Source organism: Pleurodeles waltl, chromosome 3_1 (genome assembly GCF_031143425.1).
Source record: "Pleurodeles waltl isolate 20211129_DDA chromosome 3_1, aPleWal1.hap1.20221129, whole genome shotgun sequence".
Taxonomy (NCBI): Eukaryota; Metazoa; Chordata; class Amphibia; order Caudata; family Salamandridae; genus Pleurodeles; species Pleurodeles waltl.
Window position 1 is genome coordinate 1,563,518,054 of NC_090440.1, and position 17,204 is coordinate 1,563,535,257.

The window sequence follows — 17,204 nt, forward strand, 5'->3', positions numbered from 1 at the left end:
ACTTCCTTGTGCGTACTATATGGCAGTATTCCTGCAGTGAGCAAATGATACACTATGTCAGAGAATGTTGCATTTGTTTTAATCAGGATCCTCTGATATTAATTATTTCCATAAGCAGAAGATTGTTTCAGAGGATATGTGTGTGTGTCTATCTATCTATCTATCTATCTATCTATCTATCTATCTATCTATCTATCTATCTATCTATCTATATATATATATATATACACACACACACACACAATGGTGTTATTATTTGGAGGAATATGGCATGAAATTAGCGATATGTTTAATCTTAATTGTATGGCTATTCACATTGTTATGTTTATTTTGGAGCGATTTACAAGTAGTATTTCAGAGAAGTTAAAGTAATAATCTTCTCTCCAATATTATTATGTGAGAAACAAATTGACAATGGGTATCAGGTTAAATAACTAAGATTGAATGAATTTCATGAAATGATGAGATATGTTTGGATTGTATGGTATAAAAAGAGAATCCAAGATTGCGACCGCGAGGTTGGCATAGGCGGAAACGCCGAAACACGTTCCTTAGCGTGTCAATAAAAATTATCTTTCCGCAGCTGTGGAGTGCCGTATTACTATCTTTAACATTGAAGGAAAAGTGGATATATATATATATATATATATATATATATATATATATATATATCTTTCTCCAAATGGCCCCTGTCTGGGTGCGCTCCATAAAGTCGGTGCTCGTGTCAGGGACGGGTCAACCCTGTAATCAGTTCTCCACCAAATGACACAAAGTCATACACGGCATTCACAGGAATCTTTTTGTTTGATTTTTATTCTTTTATCAGAAATTAATTTCTGATGAAAGAATAAAAATCAAACAAAAGGATTCCTGTGAGTGCTGTGTATGACTTTGTGTCATTTGGTGGAGAATATATATATATATATATATATATATATATATATGCCCAATGCATTTCAAATTATTTCTTTATAAGATGCTTTCTTTAAAGGATCCACACAAGTCAAATGAAACAATTTAAATTAACCACTATTGGAGTATATTGATTCTGATGTCTTATTTCATATTGATCACATCAATAAAACTATCTTATCTACCAACCAAGTACCGGAAAAGTATTTCCTCAATGATAATCTACATTTAAAAGAAATTATACACTAGTATTGGAGACTGCTCCTCCAGCCCTATTGTATAACCTTCAACATTTGTGTGATCTTCAGACTTCTATGCATCCAATAAGCCTCAAAATTATAGAGGCAGTATCCATAAGTTTAATGTTTGGAACCATGGACAACATGGTTAAAATTAAGTGCTTTGCCTTTTTGAGGGCAGTAGTCATTTATCGAATTCCACCCACCCCACCCATACCCTCCCTGCAGGGGGCAGAAATCCTCCTGCCCCCAGTTGTTTCTGCATTGTGGAATTTAGATAGATTTATAAATACATTGTATTACTAGCCAATCCAGTAGCTTGGTCCTGCTTTTCCAGACATGGATGACGGGAAAAGTCTTTCTCTTTTCCAATCAGATTTTATTTTATTTTATTTTATTTATTTTTTACATTTTCTTCTGTTGTATCCTAACTGGATTTAGATTCAAGATTGCTTTAATTCCCTTAAGCAGCAAAATGCAAAAATTGCTGTGGGACTTATGGCCTCATTCAGAGTTTGGCGGTCCCAATGTGGGACCGCCAAACTCGTGGGGAGGATGCCAATGCAATGGCAGGGACATCCCTCTGCCCTATTACAATGTCCCCACCGGTCTGACCGGCAGGACCATTGTGATAGAGCGTTCCCACCGGTCAGTCCAGTGGGAACAGTGCTATCAGGTAGCACTCAGCTCCCTTAAAGAAGCTGAGTGCTATCTCGTAGCGCAGAGGAGGCCGACCAGCACCGCTGGAATGCGTCCTGTCTGCAAAGCAAAGGTGCTGGACAAGGAGGGGGGCTGCACTACCCATGCCATGGACATGGGCAGTGCAGGGGCCCCTCTGTGCCCACCTGCACTTGTTCTACAGTAGGCTTTTCTTGGTGGAAAATTGCCATGAAAAGGCTGGCGGAAAACAAGGTTGTAATCAGCCAGGCAGTGCTCAGTTTAGCGCACCCTGGTTGACTACAACCAAGACTGCCATCAGTCTATCGGGAACAATGTTCCTGGCGGGGATGGCAGTTAACTGGCAGGTCTGCCCGGCAGGATTGTGATTGGGTGGTCAGACCACCCAGAGTGAGGCGGTCTGATCGACAACGCGAGTGTGGCAGTCCTCGTATTGAGGCCATTAATATGGGAATTGTCACGTTTACTTTGTTCACATGGCCGATCTGAATGATCTTTGCAATAATATATCTAAGCTGAATGTGTCAGTGATTGCTAACATAGGTGCACATTCATCAAATGCAGATGTATCAAAGTAATAAAATAAATCAATTAATTAATTTCACACTTCAGAAAGACATTTTCAGCATTACAAATTTTCCTAAAATCTTGTACAAATGTATTTTTCCAGGTTAAACTGTCATCCTGCGGTTCATGCATGGTATTCAAAAGTTATAGTGATGTTATAAAGCATGTGTTTTTTTTAAAACCCCTTACGAATCTTTGCTAAAGCAGACAGAAAAACAAATTTAGCAGGAAAGAGGTGCATGGTCCAACTTAAAATTATTTTGTGGCTTGGTGTAAATATGTAAATGAGTGTGAGATACTAAGAGAAGAAGAAATAGTGATCTGTTGAATGATTCAAACTTTTTATGAAAAATCATGTATGATTGGCAGAGATATGCACACTGATTCATTGCAACGTTTTCAGAACCTGCCAACCTGGTTTGTGGTCCACTCATTGTTGTCACGATGAGCTGAGCAAATTTGCTATATTAATCATTACTCAGTTCAAGAACTGTCTCTGCTGGTGTTCAAACGTGGTTCTGAAATTAAAAAGTGGTGAAGCCATGTTCAGATGGGAAGAGCGCATACTAACTCAATTGAACACCTGGGTGGACCCAAGAGATGAAGTAGATATTTTCCCCAAGAAAGAAATTGCAGTGAAAACACCAAGTTTAAGAAGTCCAACTAACAGTCTCCCAAACCATGCCCTGAAAAAAATGATGTAGCTATGTGAGGTCAAGGTGAGCACACCCCAACTCCAGAGAGGATTAATGCACACCACAGAGGGTATAATGCGACTTTTGCCTAAAGGAAAAACATAAAAATAAAGATGCTGTGTTTTAGATCCAGCCCTGTGCAATTGTTAAAACTTATTCTGACAAAAAGCTATTGGTACTACATAACCACAAAGTGGACCAGGGCACACCACACAATACATTTCTGAGCAAGAAAAATTGTAAAAGACCATGCACGGTCCTAATCTATGTTGCCAGGAATTAAACTGCATATTTCCTGAATGTTCAATTTTTCTCTCAGGTTGATGCTGGCAGAAAATCAACACTATATTCTGTTCCTTCTTCCATCAAAGAAATTTGTTCTGGGGCGCACCAACTCACAGAAAGTATGAGACCTTCATAGGAGACAAACATTTCTCAATATCACACTGTGCATGGCCAGAAGTCAGGCTAATGCAGTGGTGAACTACATTTCTTAGAAGCATGGGCACATACACTGAGCAACTCAGAAATTCAAGCCCTTGTTTCTCATGAAAACACGGATCACATTCAGTTCTCTGCTACATTACAATTGTTGCTAGTTGGTGCTGCTGTATCATGAGCAATGCTTTTGTGTTTCCTGAATTCTGCCTTGTTATACTTCTTTAGTTTGTGTATGGTTTGCTGTTGCAGACTTGTTTTTGACCTACTGGTCTTTGTTGAAGACTCTTTGTACTGATTGTGGTTTAACTTCAGAACTATTGTGCTTTTTGGTGCTGAATGTGGCTTGTTTTCTGGACGCCAGTTAGTTTTTCCTTCTGCAAGGAGACTGGATTGTATGACAAAATATTGACTCCAAAAATATTATGATACAAAAATATTGAGGACCAAACATTGTATACATGTGTGTGTATATATATATATATATATATATATATATATATATATATATATATATATATATACATATATATATTCATAAAAATACCTGTAACTTTAAAATAACTTTCAAAATGTTATGAATACATATTAAAACTAGAGACCAGATTTACTGCTTTATGTACAGCACTACCCATTGGGTGACATTACCTCCACAGTCTTGATAGGTCAGTCATATCTAAAGATGACTCTCTGACAAGTGGTTATCTCTGTACATCAAAAGGAACCACCCTCAGGGTGGTACTTTTCAATGTACCAAAGGTTTGGTGGACACTAACCCTCTGTTTTCATGCCCATTCACCAAACATTTTACATGTTGTCTTTCAGAAACAAACTCCTAAGGCGGATGTTTCTCCCAGGGATAGTAGATCATTATTTTTCTTCTGTCTCTTACAGCCAGATTTTTTCTTGCAGTGATGCACACACATAAAAAAAAACAGACATTACACCATCCAGCCTAAGTAGGGCAGATTATGCAAGGTCCTTCCTCTGATGGTCTTTACTTCAACGGACCATCAGAGGATGTTTTCCATTAACAAAACCTACAGAAGCTACTTCAATGGCAAAACTAAGGTCCCCCATCACTTGATAGGGCAGGCAGACTGAACGTTTGGTGACAGGGTTCTCTGTCACATTTACAACACTGTATTGTGTCCATCAAACCTGAGTCAGGCCCTAAATTATTAATCAAAATACAAACATTAATTTAAAAACTATTCATTTGAAATAAAAAGATAACATTAATAATGTATACTATATGATAAAATCAATATGATCATGTGTAATTGTCATCATGTAAAACAAAGGAGAAAAACTATATTATCAAGAAACTACTATGTGTTAGAAAGGAGGCAAACATGAAAAAGTAAGTAAAAAAACAAATACACAATTTAAAAAAAATACATTTTAGTAAACAAAATCTTCAAAATTAAATACACTCAAACCGTGTAAAAAATATTGAAAGAAGTGAAAGAGATAACAAAAATTAAAAAAAATAAGAGACTATTCAAATACCCTGCTATAATTACAACACTACAAACATTGGTAAAAACAATCATATTTGGCTGGATGAGGGAATCAAAGGTATTAATCTAAGTTCAACCTAACAGACGTTCGGGACAGTGCATACATGGAGGGGCAAATGTACTATTGTACCTCCAGCTAAACAAACATTTTGGAAATTGCATACATTGGGTAGAAGTGGAGTTGAGATTTACTGTTCTAACTCCAGTCTAACTAACACTGGAGAGAGTGCAAACAAATTTGTATTTTACCGCCAAGCTAAAAAACAATTGGGAAAGTACACACATTGTGGGGGTGAGATTTACTCATCTAGCTCAAGTCTAGCAAACATTGGGGAAAGTGTGCACATTGGGGGTAGTCAGATTTACTATTCTAACAAAACTTTGAGACTGTTCATACTTAGGGGGCACCAGATTTACAATCTTCAATGTAACAAGCACTGAAGAATGTGCACACCTTCAGGGGTTATATTTACTATTCTCACTTCAATCTAACAATCAATGGGGAAAGTGCATACACAGGGGTGTGGGTCAGACTTACTGTTCTAAATCCAGTCTAATAGTCTTTAGCGTAAATCATACATTGGGAGAGGAGGTCATATTTACTATTTAAACCCCAGTGTAGCAAACATTGAAGAAAGGGCATACAATGGGAGGTGGGGGTCACATTTGCTATTCCAACTTGAACGTTGAACCTAAAAAATATTGGGGAATGTGCATACATAGGGGCACAGATTTAGCATTCTAATATATGCTTGGGCACATTCACTAAACCACAATTATAAACAATTCACCTTAAAAATAATGATCAATAATAGGAAACAGGCTACATTTAAAAAAAAAAATTCATTTATTTAATTTAAGTTAAAAAAATATGTAATAAAAATAATAAAACATCTCCTAAAATAAACAGTACACCTCAAATCCATCCATAAAATTCAAAACATTACAAAATATGCTATATCATACAATAATTACTTACAAAACATTGTTAAATATAATAAATATAATGATTAAATGAAGTACAAGGGGCTGATTGTAAGTTTGGCTGTCGGAAAAACCTGAACGCTAAACTCCCAATGAGGAGACTGGCACGGTGCTGCCGGGCTCCCCACCGGCCCCATTCTGAGTTTTCCAGTGGGCTGATCGATGGGTCAGCCCAGTGGAAAACATGCAGTGGCATTGGACTCCGCTCCAATGCCGCTGCACAGGGAGCCCCCCACAGCACCCTCGGAATGTGCACTGTCTGCACATTCTGACGGTGCTGGGGAGGAGGCTCCTGCACTGCCCACAACATTGTTGTGGGCAGGGGTCCCTCTGTGGCCCCCAGCACTTGCTCTCTACCAAGGTTTAACCACCATGAAAAGGCTAGCAGAGAACATGGTTGTAATCAGCACGGCAGCACTGACTTCAGCGCCGCCGTGGCTAATTACAACCACAACCACCATCATTCTGTCAGGATCAAAGATCCTAGAGGAGACAGTGGTCTTTTGATGGTCTGACCGTGGGGTCCTCATGTGGCAGTCAGACCGCCACAGCCTCGCCAGTCCGACCTCCACCGTGAGTCTGGCGGTCTTCGGACCGCCAGACTTGTAATAGGGCCCGAAATAACTTTAAACATCACACACTAAATACACAACCCATTAAAAATAATAACATTGCTTTAAAACACAGACAGAATAATTACTATATTAGTCAATTAATTTGTTTCAAATCAAATCACAATATTAAAAAATCTACTCACCCAACCACCACTAAACCCTGGTATTTGAAAATGTAATACATTACCCAACAAACCATGAAACATTTAAATAAAATGTAACATATTAAGTATTATAAAAGTAACAGATTAATCAATTAATATAAATATATATTTTTTTTTAAAACAACACAACCAAGCCCTAATAAACCTAACAATCCAAAACTTAAAATTTAATAACAAATCACATTTAATAAAAAAATTAATTAAATACCATGAAATATTCAACAAATTAACCAATTAATGTTAAATAATATATAATGAATAAAAGCATTTCCCTACTCAATCCACCAATAAACCCAACAACCTGAAACAAAAATGTAACACACAATCAAAAATGTATTAAACCTTTAAAAAAATAAGTAATAATAAAAAGATAAAACAAAAATAATAAATTAACAGAAATGCATTCATAATGAAACAAATGCTCCCTAACCAAACCCCCAAATAAACCTAAACAACCCCCCAAAAATATTATTAAAAAAAAATAATGTCACAATAACATACATAATAAAATGAAAACTCTGAACAATACAATAAAAAAGAAATTAATGTAAACAGTATTTTAAACTTTGATACAATAGTAAAACAGTTAATAGAAAATATACTTCACTTCTATATCATGGCTCACATTATTTTTATAGCCTCATTTCGGGATTCTCACCAAGTGGCACGGCAGGCTGTACCTCCTGCGGGCTGTATGGGATATTCCTCCGCAGGGCGATGATGTGGACTGTGCAGCATGCCACAGTGATCTGACAAATTTTCCCAGGTCAGTAGAGAAGGGCTCCATCAGTCCGATCGAGACAGCTTTCAGGAGCCCAAGAGCCAATTCCACTGGCCGCCATGTTCTTCCATGGGCCTCATTGAACCGGACTTCTCCTGGTATAATTGAATTCCTGATTGGCATCAACGACCAAGGACTGTTGATTATGCTGATTCTCCTGTAAAGGAATGGGTCATATGTGCAAACATTATTCCCTCACTTCATGATTGTAGCACCTGACATTGCACACACACACAATCAGGACAGACATGACTTACCAACCAGCCAGACTCTCTCTGGGTGCAGTTGTGACATCAGCTGGGGTATGGTACTGTTCTGCATTATGAAGGAGTCATGGGCTGAACCTGGATAATGGGCACAGACATGTGAGATGTAGATATCTGCCAAAGACAACTTGCACATTGATGGAATGGAAGTTCTTTCTGTTGCAATAGACTTTTTCAGTGGCCTGCGGGAGCACCAAGCCAACATGTGTGCCATCAATGGCCTCCACCACATGTGGGAGGCAGCCAAAACTATAAAAGTCAGTCTTCACATTGGCTAAATCCTCACGTCAGGGAAACCTGATATAGGAGTCAATGTGTTTCCCCACTGCTGAGAGTAAATCCTTCAACACCAGACTGAACATACATTGGGAAATATCAGAAGATAGGGCCACTGTATGTTGGAATGACCCTGTGGCTAGGAAGTGCTAAACTGACATGACTTGTACAATGGGTGGTATGCTGGTTGGATTACTAATAGCTGGCACCAGATCTAGCTCCAATTGACGGCATAAGTCCACTATAGTTTGCCTATTCAGATGGTACAGCAGGATGACGTGGCGGTCTTCCATGGTCTGAAGGACAGGCAAGGGATGGTACACAGGAGGTTGTTGCATCCTCCCTCTCCCTGGGTATCTATGTGTGACAAGACATGATTTATAACATTAGTCAGTCTGTTCCCAGCAATGTACATGAAGAATGCGAACAATATTATTTGACAAAGCATTTAAAGACACCCAGTAAATGTAACAGCTGGGAACTACACAAAGGTCACATGTGACCCTCATGGTTTTCAAGACATGTGTGAACAACATGGATTTTGACAGAACTCAAAGATTTGCTACACAATGGCCTCTCGAAATGTGACTGTATATTCCGACCACCAAAAAGACCGTCAGTGGGTGTGGCCCATGCATCGCTGTTATATGCCATCTCTGCCCTGCAACAAACTACAATGGTAGTTGAGTAGAAGGACCTACATGACAAGACAGAATCGGGATGTTTGTGATGCAACTAAGCATATAATGTAGGTGTGACACAGTTTGTAAAGTCAAATACAGCATTTCAGGTTGCCAAAACGGCTGATGCCTGACCTACTCCACTGGACATTAGGAATTGCCCACGACTGCTGGTGGAAGTCATCAGGGTGATAGGTGGTTGCAACCCCAGTGCACACAGCCATAGCCTAACATTGGTGCCTGGGGTGGTTGCAGCCCAATTGCTGTGTTGGCAGCAGTGACGTCCGCGTAAGTGATTGTTGCAGTTTCACTCACTTAACTCCTGACATTACTGCCAGCAACACCTCCAAGACCTGAGCTGTTGTGTGCCACCTCAGGAAGCAATCATGCCACGCCCAGCAGGTGATAGGGCATCTGCCTTCTCTCCAGAGGAGCAGGAGAGGCTAGCTGATGAGGTCCTGCCCCTGTGTGGACAGTTCTATGGCTTATCAGAGGAGCAGGTAAAAATCTCATAGGCACAATTAACACTGTTCAACACCATCCTTTCCCTCCTCACAAGCTACAATGTACCCCTGTGTGCCAGTTACACTTCTTGTGTGCCTGTTGTTGCAATCCATGTGGCATTAATGGGATGTACATGGTGAAGGTATTAGTGGCCAGTATGTTAAGTTCAGTCACATTGTGTTGTTTGAGGTGCTTTGGGGTCCTAGATACTCCTTGTGTTGGATACACATAACTGGGTAAGGAGACTTTACTGCCATCCATTAACATCTTTTTCTCTATGATGTTGTGCTAGACAACATGTATGTGCAGGACAGTATGAGCTGTGAATGCGTTCTGTATGAGTCATTTGAGGATCTTGTAAGCATTGTGTATAGTACCGTAGATTGTTCACCACACATCTGGCCTTGCCACACTGTGGTTTGGAAGGCACATGCTGACTCACTCTGCCCTTCAGGTTGCCACACAGCCACATGCCAAATTGCTGATGGCCACATGATGTACCGTCATGCATGGAAGCGATGGGAATGAAGTGTCATGTAGGTTCTGTATCGTGAAGCCCACAGAGACCAGGGCCTGTCAAATGTATCTCCCAGTATGGGACATAGTCAAGGCTGTGGTAGAGTCACTGTGGCTATGCAACTGTGGCATTACACCCACTCCCTGTACAACAGTAGATCCTGTTGTGTGGCCAATATGAGGCTCTAGTGGTAAAATGTGTTGTGAATGCCTCAGTCCATCGACTAGATTAGGAATGGGCACTGAGATTAATTAATGAACAAGTCCATATGTGCATTTTTCATCTTTGTCAATGTGTGCCTTTGACTCATGACAGGTCCCTTACTCCCACAGTTCTGTTGCCACCTTGACAAAAGTCATATTTGTCCTGTACAAGCTACTTGCACTGATAACAGTCCCACAGTGCAGACAGTGGGGGTCATTATGACCCCGGAGGTTGGTGGTAATATGGCGGTAAGTACCACCAACAGGCTGGCGGTACTCATCGCCATATTATGACATTTGTGGATTGGATGAAGCCAACCCGCCAATGTACCACTCTGACCGTCATGGCAGTGAGAGCCGTCGGGCTGGAGATATCTAGCTCCAGCCCAGCGACCGTCACGGTTCCGCCCGTGGGATTATGACCCCACCTACCGCCACGGTTTCCGTGGCTTCCTTACCGCCGTGAAAACCATGGTGGTAGGCACCATCAGTGACAGGGAGTTTCTTACCTGTCACTGATAGGGGTCTCCCACCCCCCCTCCCTCTCTAGTTGAACCCCCCCATCCTCCCTGCTGCTCCAAAGTCCCCCCAGCATACACGCTCCCCTCTTCACACACACACACACACTTTCCCACAAACATCCACGCATGCAGACATCCACTCACACACACCCGCACACACTTTCAAACATACACGCAGACACTCATTCACATAACACAACATACACGCACTCACACCTTCATACACGCACACTCGCATCCAACACGCAACACACACCAAATCCACGAACACACAGACATACACAAACACCACCACACAGACACAACACCCCCAACCCCCTCCCCTGTCGGAGACCCGACTTATCTGTAGTCAGGGGGTCCTCCGGCTGGACACGGGAATATGGGTTATAATACGGCTGACGGCGGTCTACTGGCGTGGCGCTGCTGGTGGCAGCAGCTCCACCTTACCGCCATCCGCCACCATGGCCGCAGAAGGATTTCCGCCATCCTTCTGGCGGAAATCCAGCTGTGGTCATAATATGGCGGATGGCTGAAAGCAGTGGCGATGGTCTTTTTGCGGCCGTCACCGCTGCAGTAGGCGGTTTTTAACGCCAATGTTATAATGAGGGCCTTTGTGTTGATTCCTGGGAGGCCATAATATGTGACTCAGTAACTTACTCACATAGCAGACACTGTACATGCATAGCTTTGTACGTTGGGTTCCAACTATGTGGGATAGACACATATGTCCATGGGAGGGGTCTGTGGTACAGGTACATACCATAGGATCCACCCACTGAAGTGGCATGAGTCTGCATTTGGTAGGCCACATGTCCACACATGCACAAGGAATACACTTTCTGTACCCACCATACCAGCCCCTTCATTGTCACTCAAGTATAAGGGTGAAGTCCTGTAGGGACGTATGCAGTAAGTCAATCTCGCAGAGCGTGAATGTGTTGGTCCAGTCAGGCCTCAGGAGTTTACCCTTCAGAAGCCACATTAGTGTGTAATGTTTCACTGCTGCTCACATCACAGTACATGTTGCTGCAGCATGGGCTACCTCTTATCAGTAGGCTTGCTTAGTCATTGTAGGCCATGATCAGGGTTGTGGGTTGGTCTGCAGATGGATGCAAAAGTGTGTAGTCATGTCCCTGTACTTATTGGTTTATGTGCTATACACTTGTGGTGTGTTAACAAATTGAAATGTTCTAGCTTCTTTTTTCTGACATGTGTGTGACTCACCATTTGAGTCAAAACTTGTGATGGTAATCTCTTGATTTGTCTCTTGCATATGGAGATATGGAGAGCCATTACCTGGAAGGTGCTGACCCTAGGGGCCCAGAACCAGTAGAGTGCCCACTGTTGCAAGAGGTGGGACGCTGAGCCCAGAAAATTGCAGCGGTAGAGCTGGGGATGTCCATCCTTCCAGCAGGGCGCACGTCGGACCATGACCCCCCCTGATATCACGCATCCTGGAGAATGTATACCCAGACCTTGATGGGCATTTGAGGGGAACACAGCAGCCACAAGGGGGTGAGTACAGAGCATAATTCTACCTGTCACATTGCCATGTTAATGTTTTAGGTTCTGACATATCTCCCTGACAATTAGGGATGTGCCATGTGTGACACAGTAGAAGAATGACTGTTTGCGTAGTCTTGTAATGTGGTGCATACTGATGTGCCCTGCCTATTGGCCCAGAGACCTATGACACAACTGTGTTCAATCCACAAACAATTTGCTCTCCAGGGATAACATATGGCTGTGTACATTGATCAATCAAGTACTTTTTGTTGTTGTAGTGGTTATAAATTCTATGCAACAGACCACTACTCCTCAGTATTAGAGGCCAAAGTAAAGGAAGTGATGGATCACTGTCCTCAGCCATGTGTCTGGTTAAATGAGTATACTGGCATCTTCCACCTAGAGGCTACTTGTCTTCAGCATGTGACAGGTGCTGGTGCCTTACTACTGTCTGTAATGTAAAGATGGCCATCATACATGTGGCAGAGCATACATTTATCTTTGGGTGAAGTTACAGATTAATACTTTCCCTTGGTAAGTGGGGAATGACCATGGACATGATTTGTGTGTCATCACTGTTCCCAACATTCCTTGTACCTACATGTTATCATGTGTCCTGTTCTCTTTTGACAAAATGCGTACACTGATGTTTCATGCATGGTCTGCCTGTGTTCATGGGATGATTCCTGCATTCCTTCACATAGATGCATGCCAACCTGTGTTTGGAATAGGACATTTGCAATGGAAGTACATTTGAGGGAAAAGACGTGTATGACTAGATATTTTAGCCACAATGTGCATTTCCAGGCCATTGATGTGGCATCATGTAGCAAAGAGCACTGCACATGTGTAATGGGTAAGGTGTTTTTACCTGACTGTTGGCATGCATCATGGAATGTCTTGAAGTTATGTTCAAATCAAATGTGTTTGGGTACAACCATTCATCCACAGATCTCTAGGTTCACAGGACCAAAATAGAGACATAATGTAGCTTGCCACTGGGCAACATGTTGAGGGCCTTCTACAGGTACTTGCAAATCCTTATGTCTCTACAACATACAAAGGACTAATAGCTTCTACTGATGCAATCAGAGTATGTCATTGTAAGGGGTGCTAGACATTAGTGGTGATTTCCCTGGGGCTTGATGATTCATTGTGTTGTGGATTTTAGGGACATATCTTCCCATCAATTTGTACATGTCTACAGTGTACATTTCCATGCCAAATGTATGGCCTATCAGAGCAACACTGGTACTACCTCCATGACTCCAGTGGGACAAATTTAACTTGGTGAAGTTTGCACTGTGGATCTGTTTCCAGTGTGACATGAATATTTCCCTGTCACCTTCTCCAGTCTATTGTACTGTTGCCAGCAACATGGCATGTTCTGGGAGCATCATTTCTTACCGTTGTGTTATTGTGTATGTGAAATAAATGAATGTCTGCATGACCTTGTGTGGGATCTGTGTGAATGCAGTTGGCATTGGCCTACTATTGTATGACAACAGGTAACTGAGGTATGCTCCATGAGGCAAAGCACTGAAGGTGATGTGGTCTCCTACTTGTTAAATGGCTACTGTGATTGCACAACTTCAGCCACACAATTGTAATTGTCTGAGATCCAGACTTTCTGTGGGCAGCTGTTGACATTTCAGATGGCATGCATGCATATGGTATGGTACATGTAGGGGCCACTTGGGTGGAGTTTGTTGCTGGGGCCTAGTTGACATCATGGTAATGTTTGCTAATCACATTTGTTGTTCAGATGTGATCATGGACCTGTGTTGACCCCATTTATTTGTATTTGCAGCATCAGCCCAGGCAAGCAAAGAAGGCAGGTCAGAGCTGAGTGGGGAAGCATCTGGCCACAGGACTTTGGGACACCACTGACACAGAGGGACCCAGTGGCCCAGAGGGTGGGAGGAGTGCTCGTGAGGAGACTGGTTCTATATCATCATCATCATCACATTCTTCCTCCAGGGGACACTCCCTAGTGGTGGCAGACCCAACGGGACATACTACAGTACCATCTTTGTCTGCCACCCCCAGTTCTATCGCTACTCTCCCTGTTGCACCCCACCCAGTTGCCCATGCCCGCTCACCCAAAAGGAAGGGCATCTCCTTTGCCATAGGCACCTCTGCCCCTGTAATCCCTGCAGGAGGAGGCTATTGACCTCTTGAGGAGTATCTCTGTGGGTCAGACACCACACCAACAGACACTCAGACATTCCTCACATCTACCATGCCTGCAGACACCACCCCACACTCACAGACTATTAGCATACCTGCAGACACCACCCCAAAAGACACACGCATATCCACCACTCCCACATCACTCAGCACCTCCACCGCCCAGCGCCCGAAGATATGCAAACACCCACACTCACACATGCAACAGACGCCACCCAAACATAAACATACCTCACACACACCCGAGGCATCAGCACTGACACAACAGACAACCACTCCCTCAACCTTCAAATCCCCAACCCCTTACGATTACTGTCCCCGTGTTCCCAAGGATTTTTTTTTAGTTTGACCTTCTTCTTGTTCCTTCCACCCCATTCCGAACCCAAGAGGCCCGACTCATAACCCAACCCTTCCACATCCAAGTCCTCCCCGTCACACCTGCCCCCCCTGAAAACACCCACACCCCTCCCCCAAAAAGACGCCCACCCCTCCAAAGAAAGAGTCTACCCCTCCCAAACCCAAGTCCACCCATCCCAAATCCGACCACTTCTCACCCCCACCCCTCCAGATGACCCTGAGGTGCTTGCCTGCCCACTTCCTGTGGAGGTTCCATAGCAGTGATAGGAGTTAAGTGTGGGCACAGTACTGTGCAGTGAGAGATTGATGGACTGGCCAGTGGCCTTGTTCATTTTGCATTTGCTAAAAATAAGCCCATACTGTTTTTTGGGTATATATGTGTCCTGCAATTCCTTTTCTACCTTTATGTTGTTCATGCATGACTTTTGTTGTCTGACTACAATTGTGTGTGTTTCAGCCTGTTTGCTGGTCCGTTTGCTGCTGTTTGAAATATCTGATTTTGTGGGCAGTGCTGGTGTCACCCAAGAAAAAGGTAGATGTTGACTGTATGGATATGTGTTTGTTAATACAGTTGTGGTGTCATTGCATTGTGTCCTTTTGGTATGGTAAGTATTTCATCTTGTGTTGGCCAATGTCAACATGTATGGTGTTAGACTTGTCCCCCTGATATGGACTGTATATGTATCTCTTGTGTCGTAGATTGAGTTTTGTTGGTGCAGACATGGGGGTTTTTCAATTGTGCTACCTTTGTTTGCATTTGACTGTGCATGTGTCCATTTTGCTGAGTGCACCTTGCTGCTACTTCATCTAGGTGTATGTCCCATGCATTTGCAGCTGTATGAGCCTTCTTGACTTGCACTTCCATACTATGCAGATAGGCATGCCACTTGGTTCTAGTATTGTTTGTCACTGATATACTTATAGGGCTAGTTCCTGTGCAAATGTTGTCTTAGGGGCATGTGCAAAGTGATATATGTCCCAGTGCAGCATCCTTTCCTCAGTGGTCCTGATGCCCTCATCTCTATTGTGCAGGTAATGTTTGCATAGTGATCTGTGGATATTTATCTCTCTGTCTATTGTGCATCCATTATCCTTCCATTGTGTTGCAATGTCGGTGATGTGTGGGTCCATTGCAGGGCTGTCTCATGGGAGAGGCGTTTGTGTTCCATGACACATCCATATATATTTGTGTTGGCAGTCCATGGCATGTGTGCAATGTGAGTGTGTCAGTTGTATTGATATATGTGATGTTGCTGTGTTGTTGGTGTTGTGTGACACAGCGTTGTGTACACTTCACTGTCCCTGTGCCTAAAATGTGCAGACATGTGTTTTTGTGTAGTGTTGTGTTGCAGTGTGAGTGACCTGCCCAATGGGGGCATTTTGTGGCTGTGAATGTGTCCTTGTTTGTAAATGACTCCAATTGTGCACATGATGACAAGTGTACTTGGTGCCCGTAGCCTGACCCCCATATCATGTCGATGATGGCGCAACGACTTGTTGACCTTAACCCCTTCGCTGCCAGGTCTTTTCCCCCCCTGTGCCAAGCCTTTTTTTGGCTATTTGGGGCAGTTCGCGCTTAGGCCCTCATAACTTTTTGTTCACATAAGCTACCTATGCCAAATTTGCGTCCTTTTTTTCCAACATCCTAGGGATTCTAGAGGTACCCAGACTTTGTGGGTTCCCCTGAAGGAGACCAATAAATTAGCCAAAATACAGTGGGAAAAAAGGGCTGCAGAAGGCGGCTTGTGGTTTTTCCCCTGAAAATGGCATCAACAAAGGGTTTGCGGTGGCAAGATCACCATCTTCCCAGCTTTCAGGAACAGGCAGACTTGAATTAGATAACCCAATTTTTCAATACAATTTGACATTTTACTGGGACATACCCCATTTTTACTATTTGTTGTGCTTTCAGCCTCCTTCCAGTTAGTGACCGAAATGGGTGAGACACCAATGATGGATCCCAGAAAGCTAAACATTCCTGAAAGGTAGACAAAATTCTGAATTCAGCAAGGGGTCATTTGTGTAGATCCTACAAGTGTTTCCTACAGAAAATAACAACTGAAATAAAAAAAAATTGAAATTAAGGTAAATAAACAGCCATTTTTCTCCACGTTTTACTCTGTAACTTTTTCCTGCGATGTCAGATGTTTTAAAGCAATATACCGTTACGTCAGCTGGACTCTTCTGGTTGTGGGGATATATAGGGCTTGTAGGTTCATCAAGAACCCTAGGTACCCAGAGCCAATAAATGAGCTGCACCTTGTAATGGGTTTTTATTCTATACCAGGTATACAGCAATTCATTTGCTGAAATATAAAAAGTGAAAAATAGGTATCAAGAAAACCTTTGTATTTCCAAAATGGCCACAAGATATGGTGTAGAGAAGCAGTAGTTATTTGCACGTCTCTGAATTCTGGGGTGCCCATACTAGCATGTGAATTACAGGGCATTTCTCAAATAGACTTCTTTTATACACACTGTCTTACATTTGGAAGGAAAAAATTGAGAGAAAGACAAGGGACAATAACACTTGTTTTGCTATTCTGTGGTTCCCCACGTCTCCCGTTAAAAATGGTACCTCACATGCGT